The following is a 7,478-nucleotide window of genomic DNA, read 5'->3' on the forward strand; positions in this document are numbered from 1 at the left end:
GATATCAGTTCTATATTAAAGTCAATAACCTGAATTTTAAATAATAAAACCAATACTCAGGGAAAGGTGCACTTGTGTGGGGACCCTTGTGAAATTCTCAGTGTGCACGTTCAGTTTCCTCTTCTACAACATTTGGCATTCTTTCTGGAAGAGTTGAGGCATCACAAGCTCTCCCATGTTACCGTTGAAAATCAAGATGAGAGTGTTTGTTCTTAGTGGAGGATTTGAGCTTAGGTCTTACTGATTCTAAGAGATGCTTTATTCTTCAAAATTCTGTGTCTTTCAGGACATTGGAGCAGGAAAACCTTAGCTGCTGCTGCTGTGGAATCATGATTATCCAGGCCCAATGGTAGGTCCTACACATCCTGGCCTCTGTTAATTCCTTCCTCCTGCTGGACTCAGCATTTTTACTTATGGGTAGTACTAGATGGTAGTACTAGACTGTGGTATCTACTGTTTATGGTGTTGTTTGCTTGTTGGCTATATTTATCATGCCTTCTTTTCTATCTAGTTCCTCATACAGCAAAGGGATTTTCCTTTCCGGGGGGGTTCTGCCTGATTTTATGTGCTCTTGGATGTACCATCAAGCACATGCTCCCACTCTGCCCCTCTCCCTATCGACTCCCATCCCCTTCCTTGACCACAGATCAAAACATGTAAACTAAACAGAGCCAAATCAGGAAACCACATATGTTAATTTCTTTCACTACTGTAACAAATTAGCACAAACCTAGTGGCTTAAAACAACAAAACTTTATTCTTTCACAGTTCTAGAGGCCAGAGTCCAAAACTGGTATTGGCACAGCTGGTTCCATCTGGAGGTGCTAAGAGAGAATCTGCTTCTTGCCTTTTCCACCTTCTAAACCTGTATTCCTTGTCTCGTGGCTCCTTCCATCTTCACAGCACAGCAATCCAATCTCTGCTTCCATAATCACAGTTCTCAGTTCCTTCTCTCAGACTCTGATTCTTTCTGCCCCTTTCTTCTGAAGATCCTTGTGATAGTATTGGGCTCACCTGGATAATCCAGGATAATCCCCCCATTGCAAGGTTTCTTAATTTAATCACAGGTGCAATGTCCCTTTTGCCTCATAAAGTAACATATTCACAGGCTACAGAGATTAGAATGTGAACATCTTTGGGGGGGGGAGCATTTTTGTATACCATTCTCCTGGGAAAGTAGTTCATCCAAAGGTGGACATGTGACCTAAACAGGAAAATTAAATATTTCCCTGGGATTATTATTAGGATGGGAGGAGAAGTTATTTTTCCTAGGAGTGGCTAATCTTGAAGAAAATTATGGTGGTGCTGCCGGCAACCCTGTTTCCAGTTACTGGACAAAGCTCATCTGTAGCAGGAGGGAATAAAGCCAAATGATTGAGAGCTGTAGCCAAGAACATGGAAGCAAAAGGCAGTGGTGATAATATTTGAGCACCTGTATCCAGCTACACTTGAAACCAGACCTTCTTGTGATTTCCCAGGCTTACAAACCAATAAGATCTCTTTTTGCTTTGAGCTGAATTTATATACTAATGACTCCATATTTTTCTTAAACAATGAGAAGGAAAGGGAGGTGGGAGCCAACTCAATTATTTGTCTGTTCTTTTTCAGGGATATGATAACTGTTTGAATATAAATGAAGTTGAAGCTGTCAAAATAAGTCTTTATAAACATGATTAAGTTTTGTTTTCTTATGTCTATGCTCTACCAAACTACAACAGGGAATTAGAAGCTAACTATATTAAAAAATATGAATGTGACTGTAACTGGAATGTTATTGAAATAATACATTCCTTGACTTTTTGCCACTGTTTTCTCATTTCCAAAAGGAAAACAAAAGAACATTTCTCTTTTATGGGAAACCAATTCTTATAGGCTCCCTTGTCTAGAGAAAGGCAGGTGCATTGTGTTAGTAACTTTTTGTCATTCAGGCCTGAAAATGTTTGTTCAGTAAGGTTAGATCCATTAAGAGATTATCATTGGCTTGTCCTGAGAGGATGTAGTTACAGAAATAAAGATGTAGTTAAAGAACGAGTGGTCCAACTCAAAGGGAGGGTATAGAATGGTGGATTACAGTGGCCACATTCTTTTAGGAGGTGAAGGTTCTTTCCTTCCCCTTCAGTCTGGGTTGGCCTTATGTTTTTTTTCTGACAAGCAGAATATGGAGGAAGTGATGCCTTGCTAGTGTCACCTCCAGCTCCTTAGAGGACAGCTTCTCTTACTTTTCCTTGAACCACTGCCTCTTAGGATCCAGACACCATGGAATAAGCATTGACTAGATCACTAAGTGATAAGAGGCCACACAGAGAGACTGTGGAGGAAGAGACATTGGGACTTGCTAGCTCCAGTGGTACAGACAGATGAAAGCAGTTGCACGAATGGTTTTCAGTTGCAAATATTGTTGCAACAAAGATGAGACTTTCCCCATTGAGGTGCGCCCAAATTGAAGAACCACGGGAGATATTTGGTTGTATTTTAAGCTCTTAATTTAAGCTCTCGGGGTTGTTATGCTGCAAAAGATCACGGAAACAGGTACGGGTGCCTAAGATTGGAAATAAGGGATTGGCAGTGGGTACCATGGTGGCTGAGACTTGCACGATACACTTTTCTTCAATGCATCCTGTAAGTGGAGAATGCTGCGTGGTTATCAGGAAAGTGAGCATCAAGTGCCAGCCAGCGGGAGCCATGGAGAAGGAAGGCTTCCATGGCCACATTTGGCACAGAAGGTGGAGGATTGGGACAGGTTGGGCCTTTGGCAAAGTTTTTTAACAGAACATGTTTCTTCACCTTTCCTCCTTCCTGGCTGTCTGGAAGATGTCATGAGAAGAGCTCTAGCAGTCGTCATAAACCATGAGACAATTCTGTGCATGAAAATTATGCACTAAAAATGGCAGAACAGAATGTTGGAAGGATCCTAAGAATTAGATGACTTTGTGGAGCTGCTGTACCTGGAGTCCTGATTTCCAGATTTCTTTCACTTGATGGAATAACCGTTATTTCCTTAAGCCCCATTAGGTCTCATTTACATTGACTGAAGGCATTTTCTCACTGATATACTACACAAAATGACTAAAGTTATGTTTCCCCCAGACCTTAGTAAATTATGAAATGAACCATATCTAACATGATTTATAAAAGTAAAGAAATATAATGTTTCCCCTACCTTTGCTTCACAAAGCAGATCTTTTAGTAACAGGTCTTTAGAAAATAGTAGCATTAGAGCCCATGGAGACATTATAGGCAACCAGGTTTCCCTTATACACTGAAGACATTGTGAAAAAAGCTCGAGATTTAAGTGGATGTAAACTTGGGTGTGAGTCCTAGCTCTTTCTCCTCAGGCAGGTGAGTTACTCTCCCGGAACTTCATATTCCTTATGTGAAAAATGGACGTAAGACACCTGAGTGTCTGGGATGATATAATGAAGTACCTCAAGAAATACAACTTACACTCCTTGACACATAGAGAGTCCTCAATAAATGACAATGTTACAGATTGTGCCCAGTAGAGAAAAAGGGAAATTATAGAGAAAAGAAAAAAGTAAAAGTAGAGAGACAGTAGATGGCACAGAGGAAAGAAGGCTCAGATGTGATGATAATGATTTTCAAAGCTCTGTTTTCTGCAGACCTTCATTTTCCCAAGGAGCAGAGATATTATCTATAGCAGGGAGATACTATAGTTAGCAGGTTATTAAACCAGCTATTAACCCAAACACCCAGCTCTATGCTCAGAATTTGAAAACAGAACAAAACCTCAAATCTGGGCAGTTGTAAAGAAAAGAAGCCAGTATGAATGAAGAATTCACTTTCAGTTATTTCTTCAGCAAATATTGATGACTTCCAGTGTTCCAAGTGTTGAGGATATAGTGGAGAACAAGACAGACCAAGCTCCTGTGCTTGGGAGCTTTCATTATAGTGGTACAGGACAGGCAATACATATGTAAATTAAAGCACATACTGTCAGGTACTGAGGGATACGTTGATGAAAGAACAAGCAAGTGAAGAGAGAGAGGGATAACTGTAGGAGAGATGATTTTTAAAATAGGTTTCTGAGGTCCAAAATTGTACCTAAAGAATGTAAATTAAATATGTAAAGATTAAAATTTGCTTGGTTATTGTATCTTCAAACCATCATGGGTTTTGTCTGAGGGTCATAGAAAGAGATGCTGATCAATCATTTTCTTCTTTATAGAAAGATTTCACAAAACAGCTCCTAAATATACTTACTCAGTATCCTTAAACTAGTCATACAATCTCTCCAAGCCTCAGTTTTCTTAACTGTAAACATTAAAGCCATAATATCCACTTCACAACGTTTGTGGGAAACCAAGTGAAAACATTAAGGTTTATGAAATGTCTGGCACACTTTCAAAGCTCAAGGAATATTCATTCCTTTCTCTTTTCTTGGAGTAGGATTTAACAAAAAGAAAGTGATCCAAACTAAAGCAAGACATCATTTGTGGAAAGACAAGAATTTTTGATTGTTGGGGTGATGACTTTGAAATTGAGCTTCTGATGGTGTTTGTGGATTACTGAGATATTTGGGGAGAGGAAGCACATGTGTGTCCTTTAATAAGAATGAAGACAATGGGTTGGGTCCAGTCATTCCTTCACATTTTTTTCTAGTTGTGTGGTTCTGAACTTGGCTTCTGCCCTTTCTTTTTCAGGCTAGAAGTCAAAGTTTCCTAGATGTGAGTTCACTAACTTGTGCGGGAGCGCCTACATTACAATCATCTGAGAACTTGTTATAAATAGAGATCCCTTGGTCCCAGCTCAAGATTCTTCCCCCCAGCTCTAGACATTTTGATTCGACCATTCAGGAGTGGGGACTGAGTGATACTGAGTGATATTTGATACTGAGAATTGTATCAAATTCCATTTTAGGTTGTTCATTTACTTATAATAAAAATGGCTCTTCTCCTTTGAGTCTCATGTGTAATTTTGCTTATCATTTGCCCTTAATTTGTAAAAGGAAAATAAAAAATCTATAGCAGTATTTCCCTAACACGACCTAACATTTTCCTTACATAACTTTCTATATCCATTTCAATCTAGTTACTAGTGAATCAAAGAATCTCAACAACAAATTTAAATTTTCACTTCCATCTTCAAGTGGATTGTGCACAAACCAGGGGGTACTTTCCTAACCCCCTTCTTTTATAAATTTTAGCTTAGAAAATAATGAAACCATTACATTTAGCTAGATATCTAAAATTGTTATTTATTTATTTATTTATTTATTTATTTATTTATTTATTTATTTTAAGTTTATTTACTTGAGAAAGAGAGAGACAGCATGTGTGAGAGAGAGAGAGCAGGGAAGCAGAGGGAGAGAGAGAATCCCAAGTAGGTTCCACACTGTCGAGACCGACATGGGACTCGATCTCACAAACTGTAAGATCATGACCTGAGCTGAAATCAAGAGTCCAACACTTAATCAACTAAACCACCCAGGTGCCCCTAAAATTCATATTTAAATATCCTAAAAAAACAAACTTACCAGTAACTGCTATTGGTACAACTTGGTAAATAACTGAAAAAAAAAATTAGATCTGTATCTCACAATGTATAGTGGTGTAAATTCCAAATAGATCAACTATTTAAATGTAAGAAAATAAAACCATACAATTACTAAAAGAATACATGGGAAGGTAGGAGAAATTGGCCACATAGGAGGACGCTGGGCTCACCGCGTCCTGCTGATTGCTTAGATTCCACCCACATCTGCCTAATTTACCCCGATAACCACCAGAAGACTAGCAGAATGGACTCACTGGAGCCAAGCGTAGATGAGAGGCCCACGGAAGAGGGTAGGAAGGGTGGAGAGGCGGTGTGCACTACAGGGACTGGCGGGAGGGACCCGGGGCAGTGGAGGGGCAGCCAGCCCACCCAGCAAGGCAGAGCCCCTGAGTCTGGCCATAAAAGCGGAGGGGCCTCATGGAGTGTGTTCTGACAGCCAGTGGGACTTAACATCTGGAATGTTATAAGTCAACAGCTCTGCTTGGAGAGCAGGAGAGAGAGTTGTTGAGCCTCAGAGGACAGAGCTCAGCTTGGTGGGAACAAAGGCATGGAAAGCACTGTCTCCCTCACCCATCCCCCAGCCAAAATCCCAAAGGGAGCCAGTTCCCCTCACGTAACTTGCTTGCACCGTGCAAACACCCAACACTGTGCTTCTGTGGATCCATCCCTCCGTCGGGTCTGCCTCCCTCCTGGTGCTGCAGGGCCCCTCCCAAAGCGGACCACTGAAGACAAAGCCAGCTGAGCCTGCCCCTCCAGCCCCTGTGCACCTTCCGGATCCACCCCAGCTAATACGCCAGATCCCATCGAAGCAGTACCACAAGACTGGCAGTGTGCAAGTAGCCCAGACAGAGGCCACACCACTTCACAGTGAGTCCTGCCCCTGGGAGAGGGGAAGATAAGGTACACACCAGTCTGACTGTGGCCCCAGCGGTGGGCTGGGGGCAGACATCAGGTCTGACTGTGGCCCCGCCCACCAACGCAAGTTACTCCAGACAGAACAGAGGAAGAGCTCTGCAGTTCCCCGCCACTCCAGGGACTATCCAAAATGACGAAACAGAAGAATTCTCCTCAAAAGAAACTCCAGGAAGTAGCGACAGCTAACAAACTGATCAAAAACGATTTAAGCAATGTAACAGAAAATGAATTTAAAATAATAGTCATAAAATTAATCGCTGGGCTTGAAAAAAGTATAGAGGACAGCAGGGAATCTATTACTACAGAGATCAAGGGACTAAGAAACAGTCAGGAGGAGATAAAAATGCTATAAATGAGCTGCAAAATAAAATGGAGGCGACCACAGCTCAGATTGAAGAGGCAGAGGAGAGAATAGGTGAATTAGAAGATAAAATTATGGAAAAAGAAGAAGCTGAGAAAAAGAGAGATAAAAAAAATCCGGGAGTATGAGGGGAGACTTAGAGAACTAAGTGACATAATTAAACGAAATAATGTACACATAATTGGGATTCCAGAGGAGGAAGAGAGAGGGAAAGGTGCTGAAGATGTACTGGAAGGAATCATAGCTGAGAACTTCCCTGATCTGGGGAAGGAAAAAAGCATTGAAATCCAAGAGGCACAGAGAACTCCCTTCAGATGTAACTTGAATCGATCTTCTGCATGACATATCATAGTGAAACTGGCAAAATACAAGGATAAAGAGAGAATTCTGAAAGCAGCTAGGGATAAACATGCTCTAACATATAAAGGGAGACCAATAAGACTTGTGATGGATCTGTCTACTGAAACTTGGCAGGCCAGAAAGGAATGGCAGGAAATCTTCAATGTGATGAACAGAAAAAATATGCAGCTGAGAATCCTTTATTCAGCAAGTCTGTCATTTAGAATACAAGGAGAGATAAAGGTCTTCCCAAACAAAAACTGAAGGAATTCATCACCACTAAACCAACCCTACAAGAGATCCTAAAGGGGATCCTGTGAGAAAAAGTACCAGAGACATCAATGCAAGC

The 7,478-nt window shown here is 41.0% G+C and overlaps 1 long non-coding RNA gene across 1 annotated transcript; it reads left to right on the plus strand.

Moving 5' to 3' along the window:
- The first annotated feature begins 225 nt into the window (after positions 1-225).
- On the plus strand, positions 226-4,920 carry LOC122491826. The gene is made up of 2 exons (XR_006299456.1): positions 226-349; positions 4,662-4,920. It is a non-coding gene; the product is annotated as an uncharacterized LOC122491826 (long non-coding RNA).
- Positions 4,921-7,478: the final 2,558 nt, after the last annotated feature.

The sequence above is a fragment of the Prionailurus bengalensis genome, chromosome C2 (genome assembly GCF_016509475.1).
Source record: "Prionailurus bengalensis isolate Pbe53 chromosome C2, Fcat_Pben_1.1_paternal_pri, whole genome shotgun sequence".
NCBI lineage: Eukaryota > Metazoa > Chordata > Mammalia > Carnivora > Felidae > Prionailurus > Prionailurus bengalensis.